The 21746-nt window shown below is 46.2% G+C and overlaps 1 long non-coding RNA gene across 6 annotated transcripts in view; it reads right to left on the bottom strand.

Moving 5' to 3' along the window:
- The window catches only part of LOC107516291, a 292205-nt gene that overhangs the window by 89660 nt on the left and 180799 nt on the right, over positions 1 to 21746 (bottom strand). For all 6 annotated transcript variants that reach the window (XR_004953605.1, XR_004953603.1, XR_004953601.1 and 3 more), the window contains exon 4: positions 21206 to 21327. This is a non-coding gene — a long non-coding RNA (uncharacterized LOC107516291). The remainder of the gene's footprint in view (positions 1 to 21205; positions 21328 to 21746) is intronic.

Raw genomic sequence — 21746 nt, forward strand, 5'->3', positions numbered from 1 at the left:
AGAACCTTCACTGGCTCCCCACTGCCCAGCAAATAAGATTCAAACTTGGAACATGTCCTATTAAGGCTCTCCGTGATCTGAAACCTTGTCTATGTATCTGTCAGAGACTCAAATTGATGAATGATGATAGTACTACATCTAAGTGCTAGCTTTTGTGCCATGCTCTGTGCAAGAACATTACATGGACTATCTCAGTTCTCAGCTCAGTGAAGTCATCCTGGCTACAGAGGTCTCCGCATCACTCCCTGACTTCCGGAAACTTGGAGTATTTTGAATTCTGATGCGTGCTCTCAATTCAACCACCCATGTATCCCAAAACTCAAATTAGAGATGTTACTTAATTGACAGAGAAAATCAGGTCCCTTTCAAAAGCATCATGAAAATGCAGAATAATGTGGGGGCAGCTATCCTAAAGCAAATAGCTAAGAAAAAAGACAAAACATTATGCAAACACACAACCAGTTAGCTTCTTGCAGACAGAGGTCAAGATACCCAGGACCAGGAGAGGGAATAAAATCCAAATTTTGTTTCTGCCTCTTCTCCCAGTTCATGCTAATTCTCTTTGAAAATTAGGCTTCATATGGTTAATATTAGGTCTCTATAGCATTAGGGATCTACAGCCTTAGCTCATTAATACTCGTTAACAGGAAAGGCTCATAATAACAACACATCTCAACCATGAGACCCTTTATGGTTTTAAAGTGATGTTGTGTGCATTGTCTCATTCAATTGCCTTTAATCCGTGGGATACGGGGTCCAGCTAGAGGAGTTCAGAGGTGAGGAGAGGGATACCCCCACTCAGGGACCATGGGAAAAGGTGAGAAGACCAAAGGGTGCCTGAGATGTAATGAGGAGATGAAGAGGGTAAATCAGTTAAGTGTAAGGCTCCGTATTACAAAATACTTTTAAAAAGACATGGTGCCAATGCCTCTTATAAGGGAACAAAGGAACAGGAACAGATTTAACAGAGGGCTGCCTAGATGGGTCTGGCTTTCAAGTGCAGGTAAGAGTTAACTTACAATTTCTTTTGCAGTAATGAATGTGCCTGAAAACCCACACACTCACTGGCTAGATAAATATCACTCTTGTCCTTGGCCTTTATTTTCTCCATAATCCAAGAGTGATGTTCCCACTTGTGCAAGGCAGACACCCACACTCACACACATGTGGTGTGATATAATGAGGTAGTTAAAAGTACCAGCTCTCGAATCACAATTACTTGCTCAGCTCCATAAACACAGGAGTCAATTCCTTCTAATAAATCTATACATTCTATTCTGTTTCTCTGGAGAACCTTGTGGCATCGCCCCAATCCACAAGCCCATAAGCAGGGTAGAATAATTGTCCCATTAGTGGGAATCCATCCTGATTCCTGGCAGCAGATGTCACTCTTAATCAATGGCTCCTGAAAGGCAGGCTGCTGACCCAGCCCCACGCCTTGGATCTTCTTCAAGACAGGTCTTGACTGAGTCTATGCCAAGAGTTCCCAGGAAGGGAAGTTCTCTGGACCAGTGGTCCTCAAAGTCTGGCCTCCGCGGACCAGCAGCAGCAGCAGCAGCATCACCTGGGAGCTTGTTAAAGATGCACATTCTCAAACTCACCTGAGATTCCCCGAATAAGAAACCCTGGAGGTGGAGTCAGGAAATCTGTATTTTAACCAGCTCTCTATGTAACCCTGATGCACGCTCAAGTTTGAGAACCTCAGTCTAAAGCTTAGTGATAGGGAGGGGAGCAGTGCCCGCTAAACCGAGGCAGCTGGAGCAGCGGAGTTCAGAAGACTGGGCTCAGATTCTGACCTGACTACTCACTCTTCATGGGACTTTAGGCATTTGATTTAACCTCTTGTATGCCTCAGTTTCCTCCTCTTTAAATAGATATAACAACGTCTTTCCCAATACTCTTAGCCTCAGGGATTACAATACCTCCTAGGGGGACTGTGAGGAGTTGTTACCCACACAGTAATAACCCGGACCTTGCATAGAGTACCAGCTTTCAAATATTTACTTTCCCTCCCCTCGGGCCAAATATACCCCAAAACGCCCCATTCTTTCTCATCTTTGCAGTTTGCTCATGCTGTTCACTTTACGTTGATGTTTCTCAAACTTTAGTATGGCACATGAATTTCCTGGATATCATATTAAAATGCAGATTTTGAGTCCTTAGGTCTGAGGTGGGACTTGAGATTCTGCATTTGTAACAAACTCCCAAGTATTGCCCGCGCTTCTGGTCCATGGACTACACTTGGAACAGTAAGGTCTAGCCAATATGGCCAGCTCCCAATTTCCACCTGAGAAAGTTCTACTCACCTTCCACCGCCCAGCTCTAATGCCACAACGTCCACCAACACATGAAAATAAAGTATGAGTTGGGGTCAGAAAGAGCCCTTAGGTGAGAGAACATGTGAATGTTCCCGACATGAGGCGGTCAGTGCTCCAGCCAGGGAAGATGGCAGAAGGAAGCAGCTGGGGAAGCACATCGCTGAGAAATATGAGCAAAGGTCTTGGGCTTATTGACCAAAGAGTTGTAGAGAATTTTTGCAGAGAAATTCTTGCAGCTTGAACAGATGATATCCACTGAGTCAGAGAATACTAGGGGAAGAGCAGGTGAGAAGGGAAGGAAGCGTGTAATCAACTTGGGTACGGATATATCGGGTTTGGGGTATCTGTAGGTCATCCAGCTGCAGATGCCTAGTAGGAGTTTGGATAATTGGTTCTCTATGCGAAAGGCTGAATTTGAGAGGTCACCTACATGCAGAAGTGGTCATGAATGTGGCTGAGACTGTCCAGAGGAGGATGGAAAAGGGACCAGAACTACGCGTGAGGGAAGGTACGTGCATGTGCCCATCCATCTCTGTCCTACCTCGACGCCCTGTAACAGTCTATTCCTTACGCCCCTCTCTCCTCGACCTGAGGGTTCTGTGGGGCGAAGATCTGGAAAGGGGCTTAGCTATCCCCTCGGTGGAAAAAACATGAGGATTTTGAAAGCAGTTAAATCCGAATTCGAATCTCAGCTCTGCCCCCTAATAGCTGTGTGGCTTAAAGCTCTCAGAGTCTCCATTTTGTTATCTGTAAAATGAGAGCAGTAACATCTCCCCCAGCTGGAGAGTCGGAGACTCAATATGATATGTGTAGGTTTATGACGTGCTTCTTGGCGCCCAGTAGGTGTTGAGTAAATGTGAGTTCCCTTCTCCCTTCCATCCCCATCGCTGCCCCAAGGCCAAGAATTAAATGGTTCTCGGTGGTGACACTCCTGAGTAGTGGCCTTATTCAAACCTGCCTCAATTAACTTATACTCCATGGGCCCCGGGGTTGCTCGACATACCCAAAGCAGAGGTTCTTTTCACCATCCTTCTGTGCCTCACCAAAGGACACAGTCTCATGTACCTCTCTTCTTCTCTGACCCCATCCCCATGCCTGACCCTTAAAACTAGGACTGCCCACATTACTAAATGTTATATCTAATCTTCAATATTTGTTGAATAAATACATTCACATATGAGAAATCTCAGTCTCAGAAATGTCAAGAAACCTGCCCAAGATCACGCTGGTGCCGTAAATTTAAGATCACACAGTCGTGTGTAAAATCCATGTAATTTTCATTTTTCAGTGACATCTGAACTTGTTTCCACTTGACTAAAACTTCTGCTTTATTTTTATTTTTAATTGTGCTTCTCTCAAGCCAAAGTTTATGGTCTGCAAAGGGACCCGAATGGCTTCCGCATTTGCCAAGGTCATTCCCTATCTGTCCGAGGGGGGAATTCTGCCCAGGCATCATAGTGTGTAGATGCTGCCTCCAGTGATGTTACTATGGGGGAAGTTTTCCCTGGGGCATAATGCACTTCAGGGGTCAAGGCTGCTGTTCTTGGCTTTGTACTGCCTCTTGTTAATGTGCTAACTGCCTCCCAAGGAGAAAGCTCTAGCCAAAGTGGTTGATATTGCATTATGCTCTTGAGAACTAGAAAGCAATTCACAGTGACAGGAAGAAAAAACAGATGATGTTAGGAAACAAGTAGAGCAGCTCCATCCCTCATGTTTTCAATTGGGTTTCCTAGGAGGGGGTAAATAGCATGGTCCTTCTCTCTTCCCCAACCCGCTGGCCCCCGCCCCCTCTGAAGCTGAGCTGGGCCATCAGACACTGCAGCACCATTATCACCAGCTGCATCCTCCTAAGATCTGTTGGGCTCTCATGATTCCAAAAATAATTACATGCCCCTGGTAACAGGTCTCTATTTCCTAAAACCTTTCATTAAACAAGAAGACAAAGCATCCTAGTTAGGGCTCAGGGTTCAAGCTTAACAGCTTTCAGCCAAAGCTGCAGTTCATAACTGGGAGGCAGGGATGGAGTGTTTGCTTATTAATAATGCACCAGTTATAATTACCAGCCACTACAAGATTGGCACACTTACCCGGCCACTTTGCTCGCTACCATGCACGCACTGCTTTTCATCCTGAAGCCGAACAGATGAATTTGCAAAGGCCTAGGCAGCCTCCCTGAAATGTTAAGCAAGCAGTCTACAGATCCTCACACCAACTTAATTCAAAGTTTGTAATTACATATTGTGTGGTTATTTGATTAAGGTTCATCTTTCCTACTAGGCTGTGAACTTCACGAGGACAGGGCTGGTACCTGTTTTGTTTGCATTTGTTTCACAGGAGGCACTCAATATTTATAGCATGAAAAATGAATTAAAGATGCACATGGAAAGGGCGGAACTTCTTTCTAACCAGTCTCCTAATTCTGCCATTCAGCCACAAGGCATGCTGGCAGCCAGTGGGGAGGAAGCTGCAAGATTAAGTCTTGGGGAGCTCAATCAGCCATAATGATCTGGCCCCCATGAGAGTCAGCAGCCAGAATCACACAGTCTGAAGGGGGCTGTGAACCTTCTCTCCCTAAGGGTCTGAGCCGATATTCTCAGAGAAGGTAGATTTGTTTCATAGTGACAACGGCTGGGATAGAGAAGTTCGATGGTCAGAGAGGGAGGCCATGTGGACATGCAATGCACGCTCAGACTCTCCTGTGTTATCACTGTCCATCGCTGCACATATAACCTGTCTTTGCCCAAATGGGTGAACCCTATCTATTTTGCGGGACCAGTAATTAGGGTCACCTCCACGTGAATCATCCTTTAGCCCAATCAAAATCTCATTTGACGCTGAGCTCAAGCCAATCGATGCTTGACTCGTAACCATTCCCGGAGAGCAGGCTGTGTGACCATGAAGTGGATTCAAGATGAGAGCAGAAGAGGGGATTGGGAGTTCCAGCAGAAGGAAGCTTTAGCCCACATGGCTGGGGGCCCTCCTAACGGCCCCTCACCCCGAACCACATCAGCTGGACTTCCACTGCCATCACCTGCAGTTCTTTGCCTGGGGGCTTTCTCCTGGTACCTGTGCTCACCTTTGCCCATCTAAGTGACAAGCCAGGTGGTGGTAGGAAATTAACAGCTCCTCATCCTACTCTCTCGCTCCACCCCCAAAGTAGCCCTCACCTAACAATTGATGGGAATTAATGGGTAAATATCTCAGTTTTCTCACCCTTCATGTGGGATAACTCTGAGATGTGTCCTACACTGGCTTCCGGAAACTCTCCAGTGAATTAAACTCTTTCTCCTGGCTGCCTTCCCTTCCCCTTCCCATTCCCCTCCCTCCCGATCCCCCAGTGCTTCATGGGATCGACTCTCGAATAAACTACTTGCACTAGAATCTTTGCCTCAGGTTCTCTTTCCGGAGAAGTCCAAACTAACACAGGATTGTATGTGCAAAGGCTGTTTGGTGGGGGTGGGCCAGAATCCCGTGAGAACAGGAGCACTGAGTCAGGAGAGGTTGTCTGGGGGAGGTCCTGGGGGCCCTCCTGTACCAGGCTGAAGAGTCTGGTTTCATTGAAGGGCCATCACTATCTGCTACCTTGGGAACAATGCCGTAGACATCAATGTGAGAAAGGCTCTTGAGGCCAGAAGGGACCCAGTGTTATCCAATCCTGCCCCACCCAACACTTGAATTCTTTCCATAGCCTTCCCTGTCTACTTACGTGCCCCCGGGACACTGAGAGCGCATTCTCTTGTCATGCTGCTCCTGTTAGCCAGGTCTGACAACTATTAACAAAGTTCTAGAAAGTTCTAGAAACAGCCCCACTACTGGTTTCTTAGAAAGACTTAATTGTTCTCCCATATGAAAGCCCTTCAATATGTATATTACGTTTCCCCACTGACTCTTCTCTTCTCCAAGCTCACTCTCTCCAGTTCCTTCCACCGTTTACACACGCCAAGGTCACTTGTCCCTCTTCCATCCCAGGCCCTGTCCCCTTCACGGACTCTAGATTCCCAACTTCGGGAATAATATTCCAGACATGATTCCCAGAGAAAAGGAGGTTTCTGGAATCTTATTTCTCCTTGACCCATAAGGAACTGTTAACTAAAACCTCGCTCATTCATTCATTCATTATAAACTTATTGCACACTTACCATGTGCTAGGCCCTGTTCTAGATGCCAGGCATAGATTCATGGATTAAAAAATAATCCCTGCTATTATGGAGTATATATTTTAGAGCAGGAGTCAGCGAGCTACTCCAAATCTGGCCTGTTGCCTGTTCTTGGAAATACAGTTTTATTGGAACAGAGTCATGCCCATTTGTTGGTTTATGAACGGTCTGTGTGTTTTCACACTACAACAGCAAAGTTGAGTAGCTGTGACTGAGACCACATAGCCCACAAAGCTTGAAATGTTGACTATCTGTCTCTCTCCAGAAGTTTCCTGACCCCCATTCCAGACCGCCTACTAGAATGCTAGACACTGCAGATACGGCAATGAGAAGACAGAGTCCCTGCTCTCAGAGCTTGTGATCAGGAAGCCAAACTATATACCAGGCAATGTTTGGGCCACTAGGGATTCTGCAGTGAGCAGTCAAAGAATCTTCCCTCACAAAATATTCTAGAGGGCCCATTATGTGCCACGCTCCTTGCACGGCACCGGTGCAGAGGCAAACCAGACTGACAAAATCCTTGCCCCCATGAACTTTCCAGTACGGTTGGGATAAGGCAATAAACAAATAAGAATAGTTTCCGATGATAATAAATACTACAGAAAAAGTAAGTAAGCAGGAGCTAGGATGTCTCTGCGTGGACTGCCACACTGTGTTCCCAACCTTCTCCTTGTGCAGTTGTTTTGGGTACAGACAGAGGCCCTGATATGTCTGTAATCCTGTTCAATCCCATCTAGCTGGGTTGGGCCTTTGGTCCCAGGCTGTTTAGATGTGACTAGGGACAAAGCCAAAGCTACTGGTCTCGTCCATCAACCATACAGGCATGGCCCCCAGGGGACCAGCCTGACCCCAAGCCCCAGGGAGATGGTGACAACAGATGCATGACGCACTCTGTGCATCTCCTCATCACCTCTTTCAAAAGGAGATGGGTATGTGTCTAACACTTTAAAGCAATCTTTACTGCTTCACTTAACTAAAGTATTTTTTTTCTACACAAGTTCTCTTGATCAAGCATTCCGTCTAATTACCATTTTCCTTTTACAGTGTGTTGTGCAGAGCTCGCAGGAGTAAGCTCGTGGTGAGCGAGAGCCCCTGGGGTGGCAGGGAAAATAAGGCCTGGCTATTAGGTGGCTCAGTGAAGCGATAGCTTCTTTATCTTCCTGGTAGGGGGTAAAAACAGCCCAGAAATTACACGCGCCAAGCCAGACACAACACCGTAAGACCTGGCTCTGAGATGGCTTTACTAGGTTAGAAACTTTGAAGGGGATATGGAAGCTCTATCCAGACACCCGGAATGTACCAATAAGTTTCACTGATGCTACGGACTGAGGCTGATCCACCAGAACCTGATTTCCTCATGTGTGTTTTGATTTCATTCAACAAATACAGGATGAGTGCCAACTCTGGGGATTGGAAGAGTTAACGTATGTTAGGCAGTTAGAAAGGTGTCTGGAACAGAGTATGTACTGAATCAATGCGTGGTTGCTATGATTATTATGATACCCAAAGACCGGCCTTCGTTTATTCATTCATTCATTGATCATTCAGTCTCCCAGCAGCCATTGGCCAAAGTCAATGATGTCCCAGACTGTTGGAGATACAGAGCAGAACAGGTGAGGATGCATGTGACTTATCAAGGAAGGAGATGCAGGGTAAGAGGGAGGGAGGGGTGAAGGACGGGTTGCTGGCTTGCATTTGTAGGATGCTGCCACCATTCGCTGAGTCAGAAAACCAGGGAAAGGTCTACCCTGGGAGGAGTGGGTCATGAGCTGGGCCGGGAGCACAATGAGCAGAGTTAGCTGTGGATACTCCAGTAGAGACAGTCTCTGGGTAGTTGAGATGTGAGTCTGGGGCTCAGAGAGATGCCGAAAGCTAGGTCGGTCCCAGGCTGTGGTGTCAGACTGCCTGAGGGTCTCCTCTTACAGATCTGGTCTGTAAGAGGAGACTAGAGGGTCCTGGATGTTAGCACAGGCTAGCTTTCAGTGCCTTATTTAATTGAAAACCACGGGCAGTGATTAGCTTTGGGCCTGAGCCTAAGAAGCTGGCAAGATCCACCTGATAGGTCACGTTTTGTTTATACATATAAATAAACACATTTTATATATTTATCCTAGCAGTCTGGTACATCATTGACCCTCAGCCAATGTTTGTTGGAAGACTGAATGAATGGATGAATGAATGAATGAAGGCTGGTGCCCAGGTATCATAATAACCATAGCAACCAAGCACTGATTCAGTACACACAATGTTCCATACCATTCTAAGTGCTTGATACACATTATCTCTCTAGATATAGATGTAGATAAAGATACAGAGACAGACGGATATAGATGATAGATAGATAGACAGACAGACACATAGATACATAGATAGATACGTAGATATTGATAGATATCACCAATGCACTATGTAACCAGGCTCTGTTCCAAGTGCTTTACAAATATTAACTCATATCCTCACTGCACCCTATGACTAGCTAATGTTATTCAGTTTTGCGGACATGGAAGATGAGATTCAGAGAGGTCATCTTATCTAAGGAGAGAGAATCCTCTTCTCCCAAAGGCTTCACAGCTATTAAGTGACAAAACTGGACTTCAAAGCCAGGCAGTCTAGCTCCAGGGTCCCTGCTCTGAACTGCTACATTTTCGCTGCTCCCCAGCACCATGCAGCTCTTGGAGAAACGCCCAGACCCCCACGTCTAGAGCTGGCTGGACTCACAGGATAGCCACAGTCCTCCTCTGCCCATGTGCCCCTCTCCTCGGACAGAAACCTGGCCCCCGCTTCCAGCCTTTGCTCCCTTCCTTCCTGCTCACATGGTGGGGCCAAGGACAGTCCCAGGGCTCCAGCTCGGCAGCAGAGGCTAGAGTCTTGGCAGCAGAATGTTGGCTCCTCCAGCTTTATTACTTGTCTTTTAAAATAGACTTTTTGATTTCAAACACCTCTGCTTACCACTCACTGTTCATCTTTCTGTGCATCCACCACGTTTCCCTGTCATCAGAATATGCCGCTTAGAATATCACAGCCATGCTGACTTTTCGTGAAAAAGCAGCCTCTTGCGAGAGTTTTCGTTCTCTCTTTTAATTATGCCATTTTCCAGCTGGCCTTTTTCTTTTTGAAAGGTGAGCCTCAGATTACTGATTGTTCAACCATTAATTTCAACGTTTTGATCACATTTCTCAGATGGGGGCAAGAAGAGTCTTTAGATGATCTTACCCTCTTATTTTGCAAAGAAAATAGCTGTGTCTCAGAGAGGGAGCTTGGCTCACTTGAGATTACAGAGCCGATTAGTAGGTGAGCTGGGGCCACAATTTGAACCAGTTAACACTGCAGCGTGGGGATTTAATAATAGGAGTAATACAAATTCACATTAATCACATTATTAAAGTTCACGAAGTAAAACTTTACTCTGGATCCTCTGTCCCCTACTGGCTCCCATCCTTGGTCATCTCATCTAAGGAGAGAGAACCCTCCTCTCCCAAAGCCAGCTATCTACCCACATCTAGAATTCCATGTGCTCCCATCCGGTAAGAATCAAGTGTCCATGACGACATTTGAGGCTCATCCAAAGTCAATGAGCAATGACTTGAGATCCTCGTGTCAATTCTGAACCAACTCCAGGACTAACCCCGCAACCCACAATCCTCCCTCTCCCTAGCCACCTCCTCTCCCGCCCCCCCCTGGTGACTGTTTCCCTTTGAGGTGGCAGGAGGGAAATGGGCTTTCCCCACCGAACAATGAAGTGTCTTCCCAGGGGAGACCCGGCATCAATAAATGTCAACACTGAAAGACCCACAGAAAGTATTTCGTCCGGTACTCCCGCTTTGTAGTTTGGGAAGCCAAGGCCCACAGAAGAAGAGAGGCTCACCGAAGATCACTCTGCTTTGAGACAAGAAACCAGTGCCTGCAAGTTGTCTCTTATCTCCTGTATTCTCATATCCGACATCAGCCTCTGGCTAAAGGCTGCTCTGAGTGTGGCTTGCCGTATTGTCTTATTAAATGAGGATAATTCCATTGGAAAGTAGCAATACAATCGTAAGGCAGTAGAAACTCATTCACCTCACCCCTGCATTGCCCAGCTCTGGGGTTCTCAATCCTGGCTGCACATCAGAATCCCCTGCGGTACCGTACAAGGATTCAGATTCCCAGGCTGCACCACAGAATGAATAAACACGAGGGAGTGGGGCCTGGGCATCTGTGTTTTTTCAAAGCTGCACAGAAGATCAGACCAGGTAGCCAGGGGATAGGTAAGGCCGATCCACCTGACGGCCAAGAACCACATGGCAGGTCTGAATCATTGTGATCGAAATGGAATGTAACTAATTGTATTTTTGAGTTTTAAAAGCTTAATTCTAATACAATTAAAACATGAAGCTGACAGTGTGTGAAAGACTGCTGACCAAAACGAGCTCTTTCTGAGTCACGCCCAATGCTGGAGGGCAGGCTTGAAACTTCTGCATCACCCCTGCTTACGAAAAAGGAACACATCAGACCACACGCCTATGAAGTAATAATGTGCTTTTGCTAGGGAAAAACGAATGCTCAGATGTTTAGAGGACCATTTTCTTTTCTTATTGAAAATTAGGGAAAATAACTGGTAAATAATAAAATTTATAAATAAAAATTAGTCTTCACCTTCCCACATGGTCTTTCCCTTCATTATCTCTAGTTCTCCCTTGCGAAGGATGATGTTCACAAAGAATGTAGAAAGGCACAGGAAACACATCAAATAAAACAGGTCCTTATGGGACTCAGAACAGCCATACTCGGAACCTGAGCCCCCCTTACCCCGGCATTCACCCTCGGCTGCAGGGAACCAGAGAGCAGCCCTGGAATTCACGATCCAGCAGAAAATGCACTGCCTGGCGAGAGAGCAGACAAGGTGAAGGCACGCCTACCCCGTCCGAGAGTGGATAATAAAAATCAAGGGTTTTTCATGTGTCATAAAAAATTCAGGGCCGTAAATGTTTAGGTTTCCCCTGAAATGAAAAGGGGCACCTGTTTAGCTGTAGCAGGAGCGAAGGAAAGGTGGAAACGAGCGTAGGCTGAGGGCTGAATGCTCTCTGGCTCTGTATTATGCCTTTCACATTCATCACCTGCTCCTGATTCAACCATCAGCCCAACCACGCTGATGAGTGGTTATCATTATTCCCTTTTTGAAAATGAGAGAAATGATGTTTGGAGTGGTTAGGGCCCTCCCAAGATGCCACAAGCTAGGAGTCAACGCAGCCAAATTTTGATCCAGGTCCTTCTAACTTCAAGTAGAGAGAGAGAGAGATGTCTTTCCATTGTGGAGATGAGAGAAGTAAGAGGGGGTGGGGGCTCCTTTATCCATTTCAGTGGGAGCCATGGCGATCTGACTATCAGACCAGGATATTACACTGAAACTTTCTCTAGCTGAGAATATCAGAAAAAAAAACCTGAATTTTAGCATTTCTGGCTGATAAAGTAGGCCTGTTCTATGAAGACCAGAATTAAATCGCCTTCCCCTTGCTTTCTCTCTGTAATGATTCACCCTTCTCCGTGTGTTATTGTTTTAAACTCTCGAGTTGTCTTTTTTGCCCTCCTCTGACTTGCTCACCACCCTGGGCATCAGGAGATTCTCCTTTCCTCTCTGTAGATCTATCTGCCCCACCTTGGGGCAAGACAAAAGTCAACCATCCAACGAGAAGACAAGAGGCTGCGCCCAACACAATGGATAGGTGGTCCCGAGAGCTAGCGACCAAGAGAGGGAAGGCAAAAGCAGGGAAACCGATGCCCATGTGCCAGGTTCTATATGCACCGTGCCATTTGATTTTCATGATAAACTGTGAAGTACTATCTCCCATTTTGCAGACGAGAGAGCTGAGGCATGGGTAAGTTACTTGCCTGAAGTCATACAGTGAGTATCAGAATTCGGCACTGAAACCAACACTGATCTGAAAGGCAGGGTTATTTCCACAGTACAGTGCATCCCCAGAACTAGAAAGGAGTTCCAATGTGGACGGGTTGGTGTTCAGTAGAGTTACAGGGTGCAGGCAGAAGTTGGATATCAGTAAGAGTTCTGATAGGAATGCGATGTCATGCTCAGATTGAGTGCTTTACGGACACTTTAACAGAGAGACATTTACAAAGGTGTGATGAGGGTAGGGAACCGCTCGGAAGAGTACAGGACCTCGGGGACAGTAACGAGGGGCTGCTCTACCCACCCTAGCCTGGAATCGGAGAGAGTGATACGTGGAGAAAGCTCCTGACGGGAGGGAGCAAGGGCCTCAGCAAGACACGAGGAGGCGGCCCAGGGGAATCACAACCTCTCTTTCCTCCTTCCCTCGGGTCTCCCGTGGGTGCTAGCTGACTGAACCCATCTGCAAGCCCAGTGATGTGGTCAAGATGGGTCAGCCTCCCAGGCACAGAGCTCGGTGAGGGAAGGTGGAGACTTGGACCAGAGGAGCAAACGGAGGAAATCCACCCTCCCAATTTCATGGAGAGGCAAAAACCACAGCAAAATCAGAGGCAGGCTGATGAAGCAGGTTGGAGATCTTCGCTTCCTAAGCCCCTGAGATGAGATCTGGCAGCCAAGATGCCCCTTGCAAGGGCTCACTCTGTGGTTGTGACTTCGACTGTCTTAAAGACTCAGTTCTCTGACCAGCACCTCATCCCTGCTCCTTCTGCCATCCTTGCTACCTTCAGAGAACACGGTGGTGACGAGCAGAGGTTCTGACCTAAATTTAAATCTTATCTCCACCTCTCACCAGTGGCGTGATCCAGAACAAGTGACTGAACCTCTCCCTGCTTCAATTTCCTCATCGGGAAAATGGGCACAAGAATAGTGCCTTCCTTAATGAAGTGCTATGAAAAGTGAATATGTTAAATGATTAACATAGTGACTGGCACACACCAAGAGCTCAAAAATTATTAGTGATCTCTATTATTATTATTCTCCTTTATAATATTTATTGAGCTTCAAGCCATATGCTGGAAGGAGAATTGTCTGCAATATTCATGAGCCTCTGTTCAATGCCCGAGTAGGGAGGTACCAGTGACTCTGGCCAGATATAAGGAGATGTGGTAACACGCAAGTATAAGGTGCCTCTGAAGAGGGACTTGGAGGCTCCAGCCATAAATCAAAAGGAAATCAGAGACAGAGAACACTAAATTATAGGCAGCAATTACAAAGTGCAGCTCAAATGTGTGTGAACTTGGAGGAGTCAAATAAGCAAAGGATGGATCCCCAGCCTCCCTCAGCAGCTGCGGGTGAGGAATGTTGATTGAACATAAGCAGCAGCCATGGAGTTCAGCCAAGACTCCACGTGGAAATTCTGAGGGTCTGTTTTACACCCTGAAACCAAGCAACCCTTCCTGGAGCACCGAGAGAAAGCATTCCTGGGCATTTCACGAGGCATCTTTGCAAAAAGGATTAGCAGAGTCCATCTATGTAGAAGTTACTACATTTGCATGAATCACGACAGGAGCAAATGGCAACAGAATGAGCTAAATCAATAACAAATACATTGGTAAAGACTTTTAAGAGGCTAAACTGTAAGATTGTTATCACACAGACTGAGGAATCTCTGCAATTGGTCATCCACAGTTCTGTAGATTGTCAGCATCCCCTGCAGACAAGCAAGGTGGGCATGGGATACCTCTCTGCCTGGAGGGCCATGTCCTGGAGCCTGGCTGGGAACAGAGGTGCAGTGTTCCGGGTTAGCTCTCTAGACAGACAAACTGAAAGTGAAGCAGCGCCAGAAGAGAGCTGGGTCCAAATCAGATCACCAATACGGAGTAGACCAGGTACGAAACCAAGCAGGACAGAGTCCAGAGTTGCAGATGGAGAGCAGGTTCTAGAGCCCAGGCGTCTGGTACTGGAGCAATCTGAGTCAAAGAATGGGCCTCCTAATATACATATGACATATTGCTGAATTGTATGCTTGAAACTTATATGACTTTATTAACCAATGTCACACCGATAATAAAAATAAAAGAATGGGCCTCCTTGTCGATATCTTCTAGTTCCTTCTAGTTCCCCCATGGGCGAGAACATGTTAGGAGAAGGCAGAGAGGCAAGGAGCAAAGAGTGACCAAGCCGACATGGTACAGCATGGGCCACTGCGTGAATTCATTCATTCGTTCTCTCATTCAGCAGACACTTAATGATCACCTACCCTCTGCCAGCTCCTACTTCAGGCACTGGATATACAGTTTAAACAACAGATCGGTCCTGCCGTCAAGGAGATTACACTCTTGTGATGAATGACAGATACAAGCAAAAAAACTAGTAAGTCTATAACTCCGATAAAGACAAGTACGATGCAAAATAATTACACACACACACACACACACACACACACACACACACGCAGTGTGTCATGAGGAAAGAGTGGTGAGGACAGGGAGTAAACCTAGGAAAGCCCCCAGCCTTCCCCTTCTCTTCTCAGGTGCCACCTCACCTAAGGGAAAGGGAACAAGGCAACGCATGGACTATACCTTAAGGCAGCGGTCCTCAAACTTTCGGGCACCAGGAACCGGTGCTCCTATGAGATTCTAATGCCTGATGATTTGAGGTGGTGATGCTAGTGCTGGGGAGCGGCTGCAAATACAGATGAAACTTCACTTGCTCACCTGCCTGGTTCCTATCAGGCCATGGACCAGTACCTGTCAGCGGCCTGGGAGTTGGGGACCCCTGCTATAAAACACACTCATTGGGCCTCACCTTCTAGAGCAGAGTCGCTTCACTTTAAAATGGGTATTGTTTGCCTACTGAATGGGAGAAGATGTTCACCAACGATACATCCAATATGGAATTAATATCCAAAATATATAAAGAACTCATACAACTTAATACCAAAAAAATAAACAATAAGCAATTCGATTAAAAAATGGGCAGAGGACCTAAATAGACCTCTCTCCAAAGAGGACATACAGATGACCATTAAACATGAAAAGATGTTCACATTATTAATCATCAGGGAAATGCAAATTAAAACCACAATGAGATATCACCTCACACCTGCCAAAATGGCTATCATCAATAAATTAACAAATAAGTGTTGGAAAAAAGGGAACCCTTGTGCATCATTAATGAGATTATAAATTGGTACAGCCAATAAGAAAAACAGTAGGGAAGTTCCTCAAAAAATTAAAAATAGAACTACTATATGGCCCATAATTCCACTTCTGAGTATTTATCCTAAGAAATTCAAATAATTAATTTAACAAGGCATATGCACCCCTATGTTCATTACGGCATTACTTATAATAGAAGCAACCTAAGTGTCCATTGATAGATGAATGGATAAAGAAGATGTGGTCCATATATAAAATGAAATATTACTCAGCCATAAAAAAGAATGAAATCTTGCCACACGCAACAACATGGATGGACCTAGAGGGCATTATGCTAAGTGAAATAAGTCAGACGGAGAAAGACAAATACCATATGATTTCACTTATATGTGAAATCTAAAAAAAAAAAAAAAAAAAAAAAACAAAAAAAAAAAAAAACAAATGAACAAACAAAATGGAAACAAACTCATACAAAGATCATTTGGAAGGTTGCCAGATGGGAGCGGTATTGGAGGATGGATGAAAAGACGAAGAGATTAAGATGTACACATTGTCAGTTATAAAAACAGTCGTGAGGATGTAAAATACAGCAGAGGGAATACGTTCGATAATATCAACTTTATGGTGTCAAATGGATACTAGACTTATCAGGGCAATCACTTCGTAAGTTATCTAAATGTCTAATCATTATGTTATACAGCGGAAACTAATATTAATATTGTATGTCAACTCTAATTGAAAAAAATTTTTAAATATTTAAAAAAAATAAGTAAACAGAGCGAGTGTTGTTTTTTTCTCTCCTTTCTCTCTTTCACCTAAGCAGCAGCAAAAGCAAACTAACCCGGAGCCCAACCTCTGAGTGGCCTTCTCTCCACTGTCTTTCATTCAGGCAGGTGTCTTAAGCAGCTCTGCTGGGCTTAAGGTGCCCTGCGGGGCATAGCTGCTCCGTCAGAATATGTCTCACCTTCTCCCGGTCTCTTCTGCCTTTTTCCTACGTGCAGCCCTGGTACGGAGAGATCTAAGGCTCAGCTTTGGACATGGAACGAGGTGCGGATTGAGGAGCGACAGGCAGCAGTGACAGCCCACTTTAATCTGACTCCACTGGCTGAAGGCAGAGAGGCATTCCACGTGGTCTGGCCCCGCTCGTCAGCCCTCCCCTGCTTTGGGTTTGCGGGCCTGAGCCCTATCAACAATAACAAGGTGATTCCTCACTACTTACCAGGAGTATCAGTCAGCTACTGTTGCCTAACAACCAGTCACAAATCTCAGTAGTGCGCAACAATAAGCACTTATTTTGCTCATACGTTTGTGGGTTGGCTGGGGGTTCTGCTAACTTTGAGCAGTTTGGCTGGACTAGGACAGGCACAGATGGGCGGCTCTGGGCTGAAGATCAAGGTACAGGTCTGTTCCGCACTGTATCCTGTGCCTCTCATCTTCCTTGGATGCTGGCTAGCCGACATTCACCAGATATTTAATGTTCTGCTAGGTATCATTCTAGATACTTTATATGAATAAATCCATTTTAATCCTCACAAAAGGCCTTTGAAGTAGGTCCAATGATTCTCTTAATTTTGCAGATGAATAAACAGAGGCACAGGAGGAGAAGTAACTTGTTCGATATCACAGAGCTCGTAAGCGCCAGAGCCAGGATGGAGACCCAGGCAGGCAGGTGCCAGCGCACACCCTCCTAAGCGCACAAAATACTGCCTTCGCCACAGAGACTGTGGCCTGAGTGTCCATGTCCCTAGCCTGTCCTGTGCCCTTTCACAATCTCAGTGGATGCTCATGAACCATAGAGGTGTTAGACGTGGGGAGGGGGGGACCCAGTTTGACTAAGAGAAGCTGCTGGTTGTTGTAGGGTATGGGGTCAGACCGCGATTCCAAGGGGAAGAAGTAGAAAAAGATTTCCGGCTTCTCAGGGCCCCTGGGAGCAGATGATGAGGGCAAGAGAAAGGCTGGGTGAGCCCCAGTGCCTGGACACACTGAAGGGAGATTTGATTGTGAGACTTTACACAGCTGATCTCAGCACCGCTTATCTCCCTAAATTGATGGGACCCGGGACTCCTTGTCAAAACCATACTACGAGTGAAGGCAGCGGGGCAGGGTAGCAGGGGCAGGGAGTGGATGCCCAGCAGTCACATCCGAGGCAGCCCAAGGCTTTGAGTAGTGAATAAAGAGACGGGGAGACAAGGAGTCCCCTGAGGCATTTTGCTGGTTTCTATTCAACTTGTCACTCACTTCAGTCACTTCCCCCTGTTTTCTGTTATGATAAATAATAACAGCTTATTCAGGAAGCATTTTATAGGACAGGAAGTATTTTCAGACACAAGAATTGCATTTGACACAACGACCCCTCAGGGGAAGCGGCACCTTTAAAAAAATAATGATACCGGTACTCAGAGAGGGTAAGTGGCTTGTCCTGGATCACACAGCTAATTAGAAGAATCGGAATCAGCTGTCTTACCCCTCCCTGCACTGTCCTCACACCTTTCCTTAGAAGGAGGGCAAGCAGAATTAAGCCAAGCTTCCATCTCTTAAGAGAGTTGCTACTTTGTCCCTCTCAATCATTCACACTTTAGTATGATGTATTTCCGGTCTAATCCTGAGAGTAACAAGAACAAGATACACTCGCTGGAAAGTTGCAGCGAGGGCTCCACCCAGGGGTGGAAGGGAAGCAGTGCAGTGAACACAGAACATTCCGCCCAGTCTCGATTTTTCCCGACCGTGGTACTCCGTTGTTGGAACCAAGCTTACAGAGGTTCAGGACAAGGCAGAAGAGGTCAGATGAGGACATTCAACTAATAACAGTAATTATTGAAGGTGCTGAACACTCAAGAAGACAGGGAAGCTTACCTTCTAGGATGGGAAGAGGCAATAAGTAAGTACACAGATAAGAACGTGAGGTAGCATGAGTGCCATAAAATCAACGACAGGTCATAATGAAAGAGGGAGTTTTGAGAGTGGCAGAATGGGTTTGGGGGTCAGGGAAGGCCTCTCTGAGAATGTGACATTGGGGTGGACTTAAATAAAGAGAAGGTGCGAGGCTTGCTAAGATCAGGCTGATTAGAGGAATAATGTCAGAACCCAATGTAACGATGGTGGGATGTCAGGAGTGTCCCTAACTCTTTTGGAGCACTCAGCACGTGACAGGCACTGCTCTCAGTAATTCACATACGTTATGTCATTTCCTGCTCACTACGGTCTTGCGAGGTCGTATACTATCACGATCCCCATTTAATAGAAGAGTAAAATGAGGCACAGAGAGGTTAAGTGACTCATCCAGGAGCAGATAAGAACCAGAAGGCAAGAAAGTTGCTGGGGGGGTCAGTGGTCAGATCCCCTGGGTCCCAGCACTGAGTCCCAAGAGGCAAGATGGTCAAAGAGCCCAGAGCTGAAGTGGGGGGTAACTGGTGGCATTTCCCAGACTACGTGCGGGACACCCCCACTTCCAGCACTAGGCTCAGTGCCGAGCGCCCAACGGCAAGGCAGCATGAGAGTGATCGTGTCATCGAATGAGAGGGTTTCACACCCACCTCCCCACACGTTCGCCCACTTGGGAAGCGTCTGCAGCAGAGCGCTGGGTGAGAGGCCAGTCGCAAACCGCCCACCACTCATCCCTACGTGTATTTTGGCTGTAAATAACATAGTTAAAGGGAAAATAAACCCACAGGGAGGGGCACTTTTATCATTAAACACACGTTCTGGCCTGCGCATGCTATATGAATGATGTAATGATCTGAATCCAGACTCAGATATGGTGAACTGCAGTGTGTCAAGAAATCAAATAGTTCATGTCCAAAATGCAGGCAGAAGGTCTCACCATACCACAAGCAGGAAGGGGTGTTTGGTGTCTTAAAGACTCCACACTCCTCTTCCTCTAGGCCCTGATCTCAGCTAAAGATGTCATCAGCCAAGGCAGATTCCAGCTCCCTGCTCCCTCCATCCTGTCTCTCATCGTGTGGTTCTAGTAATTAAGGAAAAGGAAGAAAGGGGAGGGGAGAGAAGGGGGAGGGAGAAAAGGAAGGGGAGGAGAGGTCTGAGCTAAAAGGGAGAAAGAAGGATACTACGAAGCCTGCTCCCAAAGAGCTCGTGGCTGAAGGAGCAAATGCGCACATACATGTGTGATGACAACCCAATTTGGCACATGGTTTAGGGAAGATCTAGCCCAAATGTGGTGGCAGCTCAGAGCCGGAAATAACCTGCAGGGAGGGCAGAAAAATTCTCTGATCCGAGTCTTGAAAGGTGAGTAGGAGCTGTCCAGGTGGAGAAAGGAAGGATAGGGCACGTCGGGCAGAGGAAAGAGCGTATGCAAAAGCAAGACGCATAAAAGACCCTGCAGTTTGTGGGGCGATACGACTGGAAGGTCCGTCACGGCTGTAGATGTCACCGTGCTTTATTCTTCCTCCAAAGCTGAAACCTTAGAGCAACTGACATTGCCCCACACCCATCTGCTCCCTTCGTCCGGACGCCAGGTCCGGCCATTTCTGCCTCGTAACGATTTTTGGCTTTGTCCATAACTCTGGTCTCCACTACCACCACTGCCACTGAGAGTCATTTGTCACGGCCTCTTCACCAATCCCTTATCGTTACAACAGCCTCGTTTCCCTGCCTCCTGCCTCTCCTCACCCCAACCTGTCCATTCTCAAAGGAACTCTGTTTCTGAGCCAGTTTTGGGGAGCCCATCTAGCTAATGGTGACCCAAGTAGGATGACGCTTGCTTGAGCTAGAACCCAGAGAGCCCACCAAAAAGTGAGTTAAAAAGGAATGTGGGGAACAGAGAACCAAGGAGCAGGACCATAACTCAGCTAACGGCAGAAGCGGGATTCATTCATTTATTCAGCAACATTGTGGACCACTTACTCTGAAGCAGTGCCTACTCTGGGTGCAGGGTATAAGACAGCGCACAAAAGATACCCAGTGCCTGCCATCTGTGCCCTCATGGACCATGGAGGAGACAGCTATTAATCAGATAACGACACAAACGAATGTAGAGCTACAAACCGTGGTGAGAATGATGAAGAAAGCTTTAAACGGAGTTCTGCATGCTTAGAATGGCAGCGAAGGAAGTCAAGGAAGACTCTCAAAGATGGGATGGTTGAGCCAAGATATGAAGGGCAAGGAGAAGAAACAGTTCCATTTATAAGTTAAGGCAGTTACCCTCGGAGTGATATTACCTGGATTTGAATCATGTTCCCATGATTCAAATTATTTCACTCTTGCATGTCTTGGTTGCCTTGTCTATAAAATGGAGATAGTAATTGTATTTGCCTTAAATCTTTGTTATAAGGATTTAATGAGACAAAGCATTTATAACAGTGAGTACCATACAGAGTAAGAACTCTGTAAGTGGTGGGAATACCACTAGCAGTTCCTATGGTGGTGGTGGTGATGTAATGATCTGCTGAGGAGGATGATGATGGTGGTGGTCGTGGTGGCAGTGGTGGTGGTGGTGATAATGGGGATGATTGGGATGAATACAATAACGATGATGGTCATTATGAGAATGATGATGGTGATGACATTTTATGTAAAGGAAAATAAGGCATAGAAAGTTAAAGGAATTACCCAAGTCGCACAGCTAATAAATAATAAAGATGGTTTTGATCCAGGCACAAATGTCTCCTAGTTTAAGACCTTTTTACTATGTACCACAATGCCTCTTGGCACTTAAGCCAAGGACCATAAACTTACAGATGCAGAGTTGCAGGACCAGGTCCCAATCCACAAAGGAGCCTTCTCCTGCTTCATCCCTGGGGTGGGGGCAGCTCCTCAGATGTCAGTAGAGTTCACAGGAAGTCCTCAAGTTGGGGGATCTGTAATTTACAGTCACTGTTTATAAGAAATGACAAGAGGGGAAAAGGATGCAAATGTTCACTGAACCCCTGCAAGACGGTACATGCTTTTATATACATCACTTCACGGAGGCTAACCCCATTCCTTATCCAGGTATTACTTCCTCCTATTTCTAGAATAAAGGAACTAAGACTCAGAGTGGTTGCAAAACTTGTTCAAGGTCACACAATGGGGTGTCATGTTTAAACCCAGGACTGTCAGACTCCAGAGCCTAGCCTCATTAGTCCACACTATCCCTCAACTGTGTTCTTTTGTGGTGCAAACTACACACACACACACACACACACATGCACACACACACACGCACGCACATGCACACATATACAGCCAAACACAGTGATAGACACTTAAACAGATCTTACCCCAACTCTAAACGCAT

This window comes from Rousettus aegyptiacus, unplaced genomic scaffold (genome assembly GCF_014176215.1).
Source record: "Rousettus aegyptiacus isolate mRouAeg1 unplaced genomic scaffold, mRouAeg1.p scaffold_m13_p_12, whole genome shotgun sequence".
NCBI classification, from domain to species: Eukaryota; Metazoa; Chordata; class Mammalia; order Chiroptera; family Pteropodidae; genus Rousettus; species Rousettus aegyptiacus.